Source organism: Oncorhynchus mykiss, chromosome 2 (assembly GCF_013265735.2).
Source record: "Oncorhynchus mykiss isolate Arlee chromosome 2, USDA_OmykA_1.1, whole genome shotgun sequence".
Lineage (NCBI taxonomy): Eukaryota > Metazoa > Chordata > Actinopteri > Salmoniformes > Salmonidae > Oncorhynchus > Oncorhynchus mykiss.
The window spans coordinates 43,862,632-43,878,273 of record NC_048566.1 but is presented as its reverse complement, the minus strand read 5'-3'; the positions used below and the strand labels follow the sequence as shown (position 1 = coordinate 43,878,273).

Here is a 15,642-nt window from a genome sequence, read left to right as displayed (position 1 = left end):
AGGTGTCTAGCATAAAGCTGCAATATGTAACTTTTTTGGGTGATCCAATTCAGATAAAAATGTGAATTATGGATATGTCATTCTCATTGAAAGCAAGTCTAAGAAGTGATATATATGTTCTATGTGCGCTATTTCTATGATTCCTTGATTAAGTTTCCTTTTTGCATCTTTTACTTTTGGTTTTGTACACCAGCTCCAAACAGATAAATGCAATATTTTTAATTGTGGAACATATATTTCACAGCGGTTTAGATGGTACAATGATTTTCTACAATATACATGCTTTTTTGTGACAAACTGAATTAGGTGAACTATTAGAATTTTAGCAACCAAGAAATGGTGGAGCAATTTCTGTGTAGTGCATTTTAAACGGTGTAAATGGATTCGTTTTCCAGATAGTAGTATATTTAAAGTTGGGACTTTTGCGTCACAAGTCCCATCTATGTAAAATGTCCTGTTAAGCCAGGCCAATGAGAGATGACGAAAGGGGGCGGGATCCTCTTGACGTCTGGTGCGCCGGCGCGGATGTTTGTGTAGCGCGAGATGATGTTTTTGTTGTTCTAATCTTCTGAATATGGCTTCGTAGTTCTTTTGACAAAGCGTAGGGAAAGCCCCCCCACAATTTATTTCAGCTTGCCTTCAAGCATCGCTGCAAGACCTGCGCTACAGACACCGTGACACAGCCGAGGAAATGCGGACTTCTAGCCCTTTCGCTACGGGTTAAATGGCTGCAGCACCCACACCGTAGCAAGCTGGTAAGTAGTGCTAAACGGTGTAACTTCACGCTATGTATTTTAGTCGTTCGAATGACCGGGTTAGTGAATAATATGATGGCATTATGTCCAAGCTCTAGGAACTATTAAGAAATATGGCAGTTGTAGGCTAATGATGTGAAGTGGCGGACTTTGGCACTCACTCTGTTTATTTTTACAATTGTTGAGGTGCTCAACATTGAAGTTGCCCAATCTCAGTATAAAGTAGACAGTATAATATTGCTACTGTAACGGTAACTGTTGTACATGCCGTGAATTGAATTGCACTTCCTGACTGCCAAATCACATAGTTTCTAAACCCAGAGGCACAACATCGTAAGACTTTCGGGAACGCTTGCGAAACAGACCAAGCAGTCCAGGTTTGAGAAGTCAGTGAGAGTAATTGTTACTTAGTTAATTTTCAGAAATCTAAAGGCACAACCTTGATTCGAGCCTATGTCTTAAGTAGTTGAACACTCCAGCCTCTGGAAGATGACAAACGGACACGTTTTCATTTCATTCAGAAACAACTTCATATCGAAGGAGGGCCTTTATTTTACGGCCTGCACATGCGCAGATTGGCGCGAGACGACCGTTTGACCCATTTACGTGTTTCTGCGCATCAGTTTCGCAAGCTAACATCGCCATGACATCGCAAAGTGCGAACGGCAGAAACTGCTTCTTCAGTAGACATCCCCATCTTCATACTGTACTATCTTTGATCAAATTCTGAATATGCAATGCTATTATTAAGATTTTTTAATGTGTTTTTTGACATAGGCTAAAATAAGAATATGCTATATATTTGACATACGTGCAGCTGTCTGTTTAAAATATTTTTGTTGTTGTAATATAGCCTAACATCGTGCATGTCTAGTGTCAATTGTGTGCGTAAAATAACCGTGCGCAAAATATTTGTGTGCATAAACTCCAGCCAGGCAAAAGTTTAATTTTTTTTTTCTTGGTTACATTCTTGTGCAATGGGGAAAAAGAAGGATGGCAAAAATCGTTAGGTCTACCTGCCTTCATTCACCAACGTAAAGTCTGACCATTTATATGAATTAATGTGATAACTTGCTCAATATATTATTGATGATTGCAGTTGATCATGTTATAAGGTGAAATAATAGCTTAGAATTGAACTTCATAGGCCAACATCTGCCAAGATGCGATTTCTAGAAATATCATCTTGAAATGTGAAAGCAAAGCATGCATTCATCCAATTTTGGCTTACCTATATGCCAGTCATCTGTTGATTATGAATTCTGGAGAGCGCCCACTGCCCAGAATGAAATTACGCATAGCCTAGTGATGGGTTGCTTTGTTGGGAAAGCTTGAGTCAGTGCACTGTAGTGGGTCGCCTGTCAGAAAACACACATTACAGTAATGTTGATCGTATTTGATCTCCACCATCCTTAATATGGTGGTATGACATTTTCTGTGCATTTGTCATAGGACATGGTCAATATTTTTCTTTTTTATTGTCCGCGTTTGACGCGATGCGTTCTTGGTTCTTTTTTTACACATGTTAAAAGGTACTGCCGTCAAGGGCATTTTAGGCCAAACAGTTAGACTATACCGTAGGCCTACATGACATGCCCATGATATAAAAATATGTTTTGCATGGAATCCTGAAGCATTTGCTTTGCATCTATTCCTTATTTCCTTCATATTTTCTATTACCCCATATGTTAATTACTCATTAGTGTGGATAACTTTAAAATCTGCATACATTTCTTTCATTTTTTTTAATACTGTCCTTCATTCAGAGAGAAGTAGCTTGCTCTTTTGGAAGTTTAGAAGTTTCCCTGTGCACATTCCTAATAATCTCATTCACAACCCATCACTGTTTCATTAGCAAATAAATCTATCGATTGGGTTCTTGTCCGGGCTCTGGCTGGGCCAGTCAAGGACATTCAGAGACTTGTCCCGAAGCCACTCCTGCATTGTCTTGGCTGTGTGCTTAGGGTCGTTGTCCTGCTGGAAGGTGAACTTTCCCCCCAGTCTGAGGCCCTGAGCTCTCTGGAGCAGGTTTTCATCAAGGATCTCTCAGTACTTTGCTCTGTTCATCTTTCCCTCAATCTTGCTGCTGAAAAATGATGCTGCCGCCACCACGCTTCACCGTAGGAATGGTGCTAGGTTTCTGCCAGATGTGAATCTTGGTATTCAGGCCAAAGAGTTCTAATCAGACCAGAGAATCCTGTTTCCTTTAGGAGCCTTTTGGCAACTCCAAGTGGGCTGTCATGTGCCTTTTACTGAGGAGTGGCTTCCATCTGGCCACTCTACCATAAAGGCCTGATTGGTGGAGTATTGCATGGTTGTTCTGGAAGGTTCTTCCATCTCCACAGAGGAAATCTAAAGCTCTGTCAGAGTGATGATCGGGTTCTTGGTCACCTCCCTGACCAAGGCCCTTCTCTCTCGATTGCTCAGTTTGGCCAATCGGCCAGCTCTAGGAATAGTCTAGCTCAATTTCGAGTCTCTGAGCAAAGGGTCTGAATACATATTTAAACAAGGTATTTCTGTTAATGTTTAACCTCTTTCAGCTAGGGGGCACTATTTTTATGTTTGGAAAATTAACGTTCCCAAAGTGAACGGCCTATTTCTCAGGCCCATATGCTAGAATATGCATATAATTGACATATTAGAATAGAAAATACTCTAACGTTTCCAAAACTGTCAAAATATTGTCTGTGAGTATAACAGAACTGATATTGCAGGTGAAAACCTGAGGAAAATCAAACCAGGAAGTGGCTTCTATTTTGAAAACTCCATGTACCATAGCCTCCCATTGCTCTATTTAAAGGGATATCAACCAGATTCCTTTTCCTATCGCTTCCTCAAGGTGTCAACAGTCTTTAGACATAGTTTCAGGCTTTTATTTAGAAAAATTAGCGTGAAAGATAACATCGCGTCATGGATGAGTTTTGCTTGTGCAACACAGTGGGGCAGCCATTGACTCTCCCTCTCCTACTGAAAAAGAGACAGTGCCGGTTGATATATTATCGATTTATATATTTTAAAACAACCAGAGGATTGATTATAAAAAACGTTTGACATGTTTCTGTGGACATTACGGATACTATTTGGAATTTGTCTGCGTTCCTTGCCACCCATTCTGAAACGAACTGCAGCTCTTTATTAAGTGTTGCAGTCATTTCAGTCGCTGTAGTAGTTAACATGTATAGTGTTGAGTCATCTGTATACATATACACACTGGCTTTACTCATTTAAGGAAGTAAGGGGCCTAAGCACACTTTCTAGTGGGCTTAAATTGAAAATATGGAAAATAGGAGTGGCAATATTGTCTGCTATTATCCTCAGTAGTTTTCCATCCAACTTTTCAGACCCTGGTTGCTTGTCATTGTTGCTATATAACAATATTTTTTTCACCTCTTCCACACTCACGTTACCGAATTCAAAATTACAATGCTTGTCTTTCATAATTTGGTCAGATATACATTACCAGTCAAAAGTTTGGACACAGCTACACATTTTTTTTCTTTATTTGTACTATTTTCTACATTGTAGGATAATAGTGAAGCCATCAAAACCATGAAATAACACATGGAATCATGTAGTAACCAAGAAAGTGTTAAACAAATAAAAATAAATTTTATATTCAAGATTTTTCGAAGTAGCCACCCTTTTGGGAGCCCCGAGTTCCTTCAATCTGCAGTCCAAACCATCTCAATTTGGTTGAGGTCGGGTGATTGTGGAGGCCAGGTCATCTGATGCAGCACTTAATCACTGTCCTTCTTGGTCAAATAGCCCTTACACAGCCTGGAGGTGTGTAGGGTCATTGTCCTGTTGAAAAAAAAAGAAGAAGCGCAAACCAGATGGGATGGCGTATCTCTGCAGAATGCTGTGGTAGCCATGCTGGTTAAGTGTGCCTTGAATTCTAAATAAATCAGACAGTGTCACCAACAAAGCACCCCCATGCCATAATACCATCTCCTCCGTGCTTTATGGTGGGAAATACACATGCGGAGATCATCCGTTCACCCACATCGCGTCTCACAAAGACACAGCGGTTGGAACCAGAAATTTCCAATTTGGACTCCAGACCAATGGAGAAATTTTCACCGGTCTAATGTCCATTGCTCCTGTTTCTTGGCCCATGCAAGTCTCTTCTTATTATTGGTGTCCTTTAGTAGTGGTTTCTTTGCAGAAATTCAACCATGAAGGCCTGATTCACACAGTCTCTTCTGAACAATTGATGTTGAGATGTGTCTGTTACTTGAACTCTGTGAAGCATTTATTTGGGCTGATATTTCTGAGGCTGGTAACTCGAATGAACTTATCCTCTGCAGCAGAGGTAACTCTGGGTCTTCTTTTCATGTGGTGGTACTCATGAGAGCCAGTTTCTTCATAGCGCTTGATGGTTTTTGTGACTGCAATTGAATAAACTTTCAAAGTTCATGTCTGAGCCAATCAGTTACTTTAAAACGCATTAAGAAGGAAAGAAATTCCACAAATGAACTTTTAACAAGGCACACCTGTTAATTGAAATGCATTGCCAGGTGACTACCTCATTAAGCAGGTTGAGAGAATGCAAAGAGTGTGCAAAGCTGTCATCAAGGCAAAGGGTGGCTATTTGAAAAATCTCAAATATAAAATACATTTTGATTTGTTAAAAAAAAATTGGTTACTGCATGATTCCATATTTGTTATTTCATAGTTTTGATGTCTTCAGTTTTATTCTACAATGTAGAAAATAGTAAAAATAAAGAACAACCCTTGAATGAGTAGGTGTTCTAAGACTTTTAACCGGTAGTGTATGTTTTACAAGTTTGGACAGCAAAGTAGAGTATAGTACCTTTATCGTGTATTCAACTCTAGTACTGTATTGCACTATACTCTACTTTTATTTTCTTTACTATACTTTAACATAGTGGTTTGTGACGACTATGATTTCCCATTGATTGTAGCAAATTCCATTGACTCTTCGCTAAGTCCCGCACCAGAATTTTGGGCAACCAATCGCAGCGCGCCAATGGATAGCAACTGTCGCCGAGTCCAACACCTCAGACAAGCTCACGTTTGAAACGCACTACCAGTCAAAAGTTTAGAAATGTCCTTGTTTTTTTGTCCATTAAAATAACATCAAATTGATCAGAAATACAGTGTCAGCATTGTTAATGTTGTAAATGACTATTGTAGCTGGAAATGGCTGATTTTATAAAAAAATAAAAATAAATCATGGAATATCTACCTAGGCGAACAGAGGCCCATTATCAGCAACCATCACTCCTGTGTTCCAATGACACGTTGTGTTAGCTAATCCAAGTTTATCATTTTAATAGGCTAATTGATCATTAGAAAACCCTTTTGCAATTATGTTAGCACAGCTGAAAACTGTTGTGCTAATTAAAGAAGCAATACAACTTCTTTAGACTAGTTGAGTATCTGGAGCATCGGCATTTGTGGGTTCGATTACAGGCTCAAAATGTCCGGAAACAAAGAACTTTCTTCTGAAACTCATCAGTCTATTCTTGTTCTGAGAAATGAAGGCTATTCCATGCAAGAAGTGGCCAAGAAATGTAAGATCTCGTACAACGCTGTGTAGTACTCCCTTCACAGAACAGTGCAAACTGTCTCAAACCAGAATAGAAAGGCACGTGCACCCTAGAAAAACAGCTTGCAGATACACCGGGTAGGCAAGTAAGTCTACATTATGAGACTATTGTGGATAAGAGCAATAATATTTGTATCTGTCAAACGGCAGTTAAGCATTGATTGTCATATCACCAGAAAAGACTATCAATATTTATTGGAACGGAGCATCAAGCTCATCACCATGCACTTTCACCACCCTATGAAACACAACTTATTTAATCCGTAACTTAATAAACTGCATGGTTTCTCGAGTTGTAGTGGGAGGACCACACACCATATTGTCGTGAGACATGATGGTTAAGATTTCAATATACGCGCACAAAGGAACTTCCACTGCCATTTCTCGCATAATTAAGTTTACAGACACAAAAACATCCCACCACGTCGAACAAAATAATTATTTCTGCATTTTTTTAATTGCACCGAAACTTCCAGTTTCCATCACAGTTGTTGTTTTATACGATATGACTTTTGTGGCTGCAAACGTGGTTATGAGTAAGACGTGGAATCTAAAGAAATAGTCAAATGCCACCCACGGATACTCCAATCCCAATAAGTATGCAGTATCTGTTATCTATGTCTGACAAGTAGGTTGGAGCTGCAGCCTGGAGTGTTGTTTCTTTATCCAATGTAATGTATTCTCATCGAATTTGGGGATTGTTTTTTTGTCCATGTTCAGAGTTGGGACATTAACCTATCATACATCCTGGTATTACCAGGTTCTGACCACTAGATGGTGGTGTTAAGGTCATAGAAGAGTATCTCTCCCTACAGTACAACACTATTTTTGCATAATGGCATGCAGTGTAGTACTGGCCTAGGCAGAGTGGGAACACATGGGAGGCTTTTGTCCACTGTAAACCAACTCTGGGTCTGAATGGAGATGTTTGTCACTGTGGGCAGAGAGTTATTACTTAGATTGGCTGGGCGGTGGTGTGGGTAAACTCCCTCCTCAGCAGGTTGCCTGCCGTGGGAGGTCTGTTTACAACTGGAAGACCCCTGAGATCCAGCAACCTGTTGCCCTTTTTTTGAACACACTTAAACGGAGCTCCCACCTGTTGACTCTCCCTTGAGCCTGTATTTGTGCAGGGGAGCACCCAACGGGTTATACTGCATTAGCATAGTTTATCATAGTCACAGCGGTTACAAATATCCGCTGATATGCCGCCCGGTTACACTGAATGCACCAATAGTGATGGCAGCACTGGGATTCTGCTATACGAGGGAAGCTCTGTGGAGGGAATTTGAATTGGTCTTTCCCTGCCTTTCATGGTTGCTTCAAATACTCAGTTCCTGATGTTTTGGATTTTAGTTGAAATTGATGGGATGTCTTTGCTCAGTTGTTGAGTTGTATGGTGAGTCATTCCATTTTTCATACAACTCCCTCTCTCTTTTCAAATTGTCATTCACCTCATATTATAGTTACCTTAGAATGACTCTATGGGCGCTATGGGACTATAGGCTGAGTGTGAGTTTTCTCTAGACAGAGAGTGTAAGTAGAGGAGTGTGAAAGTGTAAAAATATTTGCATGCTGTCCTGACGCCCACACAACAGCAGCGAAACGTGGGTGGAGGGAGGGGCCTCGCGTCTAAAAATGACACATCACATCCTCTTTCTATTTTTGCCTTCGATCTTTCCCTCATGCCATTGTGCATCACATTTTTTCTTTCCTTTGTGCATCTATCTTGTCAGTTCTATGGCTCTGGGTTGTTTAAGGTTGGGTTCAGACAGCTACTTTTGCAGTTGAAAAGACTTAGACGGACAGTGAGTGTTTGGTTTACTTCTGTTTGCTTTCTGTGTGGGCCTTCTTCTGACAGTTAAAAAATAAATACAAAATATTTCATTTAACTAGGCAGACACAAAAAAACATGTTCACAGATGGGTCATTGCATCAATTCAGTGCCTTTTGACAAGTGTAACTTAAAATTTAACTTAAACTTAATTTTAACATGAAGAGCACATGTTCGACTTCGTAAAAAAGCATGTTTTCCCAAATCAAGAGGTAAAAAAAAAAGTGATTATCAAGGTGCAAATAAAGTAAGAGTTGACAGTAAAGGGGTTGACGATTTATTCTTAAACCAGCCATAAATTCCCTTGTAACAGGGGGAATGGAAGCTTGTTGAGGTCACACAAGAAGTTTTGTCGTGAATTTTATGTTGATGACGTAAATAATATTTGCTGGTCTGTGGAGTGTATTGAGGAGCAACCAGACCTGACACATTTCTGAAATAGCTTATTCCAGTTACTAATAAGCATGCACCCATAAAGAATTAATGTAAATACTTTCAAATCCCCTTGGATCAATGAGGAATTGAAAATTGTGTGGTTGAGAGGGATGAGGCCAAAGGTATGGCAAATAAGTCTGGCAGTCCAACTGATTGGCAAACGTACTGCAAATTAAGAAATCATGTGACTAAACTAAATAAAAATAAACAATACTATGAAACAAAAATAAATTATATAAAGAATGATAGTAAAACGCTTTGGAGTGCCTTATATGACATTTTGGGGGAAAAGCAAACTCGGCTCGATCATTCATTGAATAAGATTTATCATAAAACCCACTGATATTGCTACATTAATGACTTTTTCATTGGCAAGATTAGCAAATTTAGGCATGACATGCCAGCAACAAATGCTTACACTATACATCCAAGTATATCTGACAAAACATTTTAAATGAGCATTGTATTTTTGATTTCCGTAAAGTGAGTGTGGAAGAGGTGAAAACATTATTGTTGTCTATCAACAATGACAAGCCACTGGGGTCTGACAATCTGGATTTAAAATTACTAATAGAGGATGATATTGCCACTCCTATTTGCCACATCTTCAATTTAAGCCTACTAGAAAGTGTGTACCCTCAGGCCTGGATGGAAGCAAAAGTCATTCCGCTACCCAAGAATAGTAAATCCTCCTTTACTGGCTCAAATAGCCGACTAATCAGCCTGTTACCAACCCTTAATAAACTTCAGATTTTTTGGGGGGGCCAATGTTATTTTACAGTAAACAAATTTACAAACTTTCAGCACGCTTATAGGGAAAGACATTCAACAAGCACAGCACTTACACAAATAACTGATGATTGGCTGAAAGAAATTGATAAGATTGCGAAGGCTGTTTTTTTTTAGACTTCAGTGCGGCTTTTGACATTAACGATCATAGTCTGCTGCTGGAAAAATGTATGTGTTATGGCTTTACACCTTCTGCTATATTGTGGATAGAGAGTTACTTGTCTAACAGAACACAGAGGGTGTTCTTTAATGGAAGCATCTCCAACATAATCCAGGTAGGATCAGGAATTCCACAGGGTAGCTGTTTAGGCCCCTTACATTTTTCAATCTTTACTAACGACATGTCACTGGCTTTGAGTAAAGCGTAAGTATGCAGATGACTAAAAGCATTGGATTTGGGACAAATCTTTCACGTGAACTACATCTCGTAATGAAAAATGTTGAAATTGAGCATGTTGAGGTGACTAAACTGCTTGGAGTAACCCTGGATTGTAAACTGTCATGGTCAAAACATATTGATACATCATTAGCAAATATGGGGAGAAGTCTGTCCATAATGAAGTGCTGCTTTGCCTTCTTAACAATGCTATCAACAAGGCAGGTCCTACAGGCCGTAGTTTTGTCGCACCTAGACTGCTGTTCAGTCGTGTGGTCAGGTGAAAATTGCAGTTGGCTCAGAACAGGGCAGCACGGCTGGCCCTTAAAAGTACAGAGCTAACACTAATGATATGCATATCAATCTTTCATGGCTCAAAGTGGAAGAGAGATTGCCATCAACACTACTTGTTTTTGTAAGACCGAGCTGTCTTTTTTAACTTCTTATGGCTGCAGGGGCAGTATTGAGTAGCTTGGATGAAAAGGTGCCCATTGTAAACGGCCAGCTCCTCAGTCTCAGTTGCTAATATATGCATATTATTATTAGTATTGGATAGAAAACACTAAAGTTTCCAAAACTGTCAAAATATTGTCTATGAGTATAACAGAACTGATATTGCAGGCGAAATTCCTTTTCCTATCGCTTCCTCAAGGTGTCAACAGTCTTCAGACATAGTTTCAGGCTTTTATTTTGAAAAATGAGCCAGAACAATAACATCGCGTCAAGTGGTCACATGAGTTTTGTTTGCGCAACAGAGTTTGATCAGTCATTGCCGTTCCCTCTCCTACTGAACAAGACCGTTGCGGTTGATATATTATTGATTATATATATTTTTAAAACAACCTGAGGATTGATTATAAAAAACATTTGACATGTTTCTGTGGACATTACGGAAACTATTTGGAATTTGTCTGCGTTGTGGTGACCGCTCTTTCCTGTGGATTTCTGAACATAACGCGCCAAACAAACGGAGGTATTTTGGATATAAAAATAATCTTTATGGAACAAAAGGAACATTTATTGTGTAACTGGGAGTCTCGTGAGTGAAATCATCTGAAGATCATCAAAGGTAAACGATTAATTTGATTGCTTTTCTGATTTTCGTGACCGAGCTACTTGATGCTAAGTGTACTTAATGGTTTGTCGCGCGACCGATAAACTTACACAAACGCTTGGATTGCTTTCGCTGTAAAGCACAATTTCAAAATCTGACACAACAGGTGGATTAACAAAAGGCTAATCTGTGTTTTCCTATATTGCACTTGTGATTTCATGAATATAAATATTTTTAGTAATATTTATTGAATGTAGCGCTATGCTATTCAGCGGTTGTTGATGACAATTATCTCGTTAACGGGATTGCAGCCATAACAAGTTAAACTAATAGCACACAGCTCGAACATCCAAGCATACCCCACAACACATGCTACCAGAGGTCTCTTCACCCCAGGAAGAGTAGCTACTGCCTTGGCAGCAACCAATGTGGATCCCTAATAAATACAAACTGGGAGTTGCAATTGAATGCAAGCTTCACAAAACAAAATATTACGTGATTAATAATTAAATAAATATTATGTGTTTAAACTAATCATGTAGACATTAACTACGTCTGGGCACCACGGAAAATGTTGAGTTTTACAAAGTCATAATTCTCAGAATTGAATGCTTCACATTTTATTATCCTATCTATTAGTCTTCTATTAATTAATTTTTATTATTACCTCATCAGTTCTCATTACTGAACCTTGCAAACCCTTGGATATCTGCACTAACCCTAGTTTCCGTCATGAATCAGCAATATACAAATGGTCTATTTACAAACTAATCACAGAAATACACAACAAACAAGCAGTTAATAATGATAGAAAAGTCCCTAGTGGGCTTAGCTGATATGACGGCTTGGTAGACAAAGGAAAGGGGTGGGGACTGAGAGAGCGGGAAAGACAAAATGGATTCACTACACACAGTGGATAATTATAATCATTGAAATGCTAATCTTTTGCACATGAACGGCCAATCAATCGAGAGTAATTACAATGTATATATTTACGCCCGTATGTCATTGTTGTCGTCTCTGTTGGAATCCTCGATCGTCCTGTAGACGTCAGTCTTTGGTTAACTTTCCCAGAAATCGCTGTCTTTCATGGTTGTAGTTGGTTAGAATGAATACTTCAGAGTACCATTAGGAAATGTTCTCATAGATGCTTTGGCGGTTGTCAGTATTCTCATTCTAGACATACGTAATTTCTAGCTGCAGACTAGTAATTATATGTCTGATTTGTTCCTATTCTCTAGTGATCAATTAGTCTCAGAGTTGAACCTGTTTGGGATAGGGGGCAGTATTTTCACTTTTGGATGAAATGAGTGCCCAGAGTAAACTGCCTCCTACTCTGTCCCAGATGCTAATATATGCATATTATTAGTGGTATTGGATATAAACCACTCTGAAGTTTCTAAAACTGTTTGAATGATGTCTGTGAGTATAGCAGAACTCATATGGCAGGTGAAAACCTGAGAAAAATCCAACCAGGAAGTGGGAGATCTGAGGTTTGTAGTTTTTCAAAGCTTGGCCTACCGAATACACAGTGTCTATGGGGTCAAGTTGCACTTCCTAAGGCTTCCAGTAGATGTCAACCATCTGTAGAAACTAAGTGAATATTTATAATGTTATTTCTAACTTCTGTTGACTCCAACATGGCGGATATTTCTTTGGCTGAATTGGGCTCTGAGCGTCGTACTCAGATTATGCTTTTTCCATAAAGTTCAAAAAAAATCTGACACAGCAGTTGCATTAAGGAGAAGTATATCTTTAATTCTGTGAATAACACTTGTATCTTTTTATCAATGTTTTTTATGAGTATTTCTGGGATTTGATGTGGCTATCTGCAAAATCACCGGATGTTTTGGAATCAAAACATTACTGCACGTAACGCGCCAATGTAAAATGATATTTTTGGATATAAATATGCAAATTATCGAACAAAACATATATGTATTGTGTAACATGATGTCCTATGAGTGTCATCTGATGAAGATAATTAATTTGATCTATATTTCTGCTTTTTGTGACGCCTATCTTTTGCTTGAAAAATGGCTGTGTGTTTTTGTGACTTGGCTCTGACCTAACATAATCATATGTTGTGCTTTTGCTGTAAAGCCTTTTTGAGATTGGACACGATAGGTAGATTAACAAGAAGTTTATCTTTCATTTGCTGTATTGGACTTGTTAATGTGTGAAAGTTACATATTTCTGAGAAAAAAAATAGAATTTTACGCGCTGCCTTTTCAGCGGAATGTTGTCGAGGGGTTCTGCTAGCAGAACGCCTGCGCTAGAAAGGTTAACCATTTTCAGCCGTGTAGCCAAAACTACAGTTGTATGGTCTCCGATGGCCTATAGAAATTAGCCATTCCAACATGGGAGCTCTTTCCCGTCGTTCTCTGACTTAATGTATATTTTGTAGGATGTTGTTTTATACTCTGAAAGCAGGGGCGGTTCTATGATGCCTAATGTGATGTCTGGGCTCACGGGGGTGTGGCCACTGACTAGTTAAACTTTATATGAAAATCCATACTCTCATTTAAAGGTTAACATCACCATACATCTTTTCACAAATAGTTTCATGTTTAATCACATATATTTCACAATATTTAGGTGTAAACCTGACAGCTGGGAAATGTACACTTTAAGAGATACAGTTGTGTGTTTCCTGTCCGTCATGAGATCACCAAATTAAATGCACTCGTCATGACTGTCCCTTAAGTGTCCACGGACCTTTCTCACATTCTCAAAAATATAAATATTGTTTATTTCTCCCATTTTGAGGATTAGGAGTTTTGAACTAAGCGAAGCTCTTTGTTCTGGTCGACTCTCTTTCAAAACTGCATGGCAGTTTCTACTAGGTATTTATGACCTGTTGTAAAGTCATAACTTGTGGTGGGGAGAGGGGGGAGCCACGATATACACCCCCAAAAGGCCACGTCGTAACACTATCTATGGTTAACAGGGTTGATGTGTTACACAACGATCCTCTCAGTTTCCTACCACAAACACCAGACAATTGCCAGAAAGAGTAGAACCAGCTCACCTGCTTTTAGTCTATGATAAGATGTTCAATATATATATATTTTTTAATATTTTTAAAGGAATAGTTTCACCATATTAAAACGAGTGCTCAGTTCACGTCATAGGGCTGACCTTAAAATGAGGGACAGATGTAAATGTATCACTAATCACATGAAATAAATACATAATCGTCAGAAATTACTTTTTGTCAAAGCAACAAAATTCTTAGAAATTTGGAGACGTTTGGGATTAAGTGGGTTAGAGTCTTCCTTGAACTGACACTGTTGTTGGAGGAACATGTGAAAATGCTGAATTATTGAATTCTCCATGTGGTCTACATTAATCTTTCTTCTACTTGAGACGCAGATGTCTCAAGTAGACACCTGGAAATGCAAATGCGCTACGCTAAATGCTAAATGTACTCGTTAAAACTCAAACGTGCATCAAAATTCACAAGCAGGGTATTGAATTAAAGCTACACTCGTTGTGAACCTAGCCAACAAGTCAGATTTTTAAAATGCTTTTCGGCGAAAGCATGAGAAGCTAATATCTGATAGCATGCAACACCCCAAAATGCCTGAATGCGATGTAAACAAAGATATAGCTTAGCCGGCGCTACACAAAACGCAGAAATAAAATATAAAACATTCATTACCTTTGACGAGCTTCTTTCTTGGCACTCCTATATGCCCCATAAACATCACTATTGGGTCTTTTTTTTGTTTAAATCGGTCCATATATACCCAAAATAGCTTTCTATGGAAGCTGTGTCATTCAGAAAAAAACATTGTTTTTAAACGCTGCGTCATTTTTTAAAATTAAAAAAGTCGATGATAAACTTTCACAAAACACTTCGAAATACTTTTGTAATCCAACTTTAGGTATTAGTAAACGTTTATAATCTATCAAAATGATTACAGGGCGATGTATATTCAATAGCTCCTCGTCTGCAAATCAATGGCTGCCAATGTGCACATTGAAAACATCCTGGTGGAGACCGGAAGAAACGGAATCCAGTTAGTTGGATTTTCCAACAAAAAACTCAATTGAAAATGACGACAATGGCGACATCGTGTAGAATCTGTATGAATTGCATGCAGGTCGATATTATATTTTGTGCCGTTTTAACAACCCATGAAAGTGACTTATGGAAATTATTTTTAGCTTTCAGAGAGCAGTTTTTCTTGCGTTTTTCAATGAAACACACGATCTGTTATAGTCACAGCCGTGATTTAACCAGTTTTAGAAACTTCAGAGTGTTTTCTATCCACACATACTAATCATATGCATATACTATATTCCTGGCATGAGTAGCAGAACGCTGAAAAGTTGCGCGATTTTTAACAGAATGTTCGAAAAAGGAGGGGGTAGAAGTAAGATTATAGGGCACTTCATTTAAGGGCTTTTCAAATTAAGTATTGGTGCACAATTTCCACTTAAAATATCAAAGGGATGCAAAAGGGACTCATTTCTCAGCTCCTGTTCCTCAGGCAGTTAGGACAGCTAAGATAAACTAAAGCTACAGGGTCTGCTATTAGACCTTGTTTTTCTTACCAATAGGGCACCAGAGAGAATCCCTCTTACAGTAGGTGGACTATGTATTCATTCACCAACAAGTGTAGATCTATAAAGAGTCAAACAACCTAATTTAATCATATTTGTCATAAGCCAGCTTTAGGGTGTTTTAGTCCTGAGCAATTTTTTGGTTTTTAAACAACATATTGAACAACGTCGGTAAAAATATTATAATTTCATTTTGTACATTTTGTTGTGAGTTAAATGCGCAGTTTTTCTAGAGAGAAATCCAATCAAACCCGAACT

At 38.7% G+C, this 15,642-nt stretch overlaps 1 protein-coding gene across 1 annotated transcript in view; it reads left to right on the top strand.

The window, feature by feature from the left end:
- The first annotated feature begins 471 nt into the window (after nucleotides 1-471).
- LOC110490306 (transcription factor HIVEP3) overlaps nucleotides 472-15,642 on the top strand; it is a 68,135-nt gene continuing 52,964 nt past the window's right edge. Inside the window, exon 1 of the mRNA XM_021563622.2 lies at nucleotides 472-755. The gene's annotated coding sequence lies outside the window, so the exon portion shown is untranslated. The remainder of the gene's footprint in view (nucleotides 756-15,642) is intronic.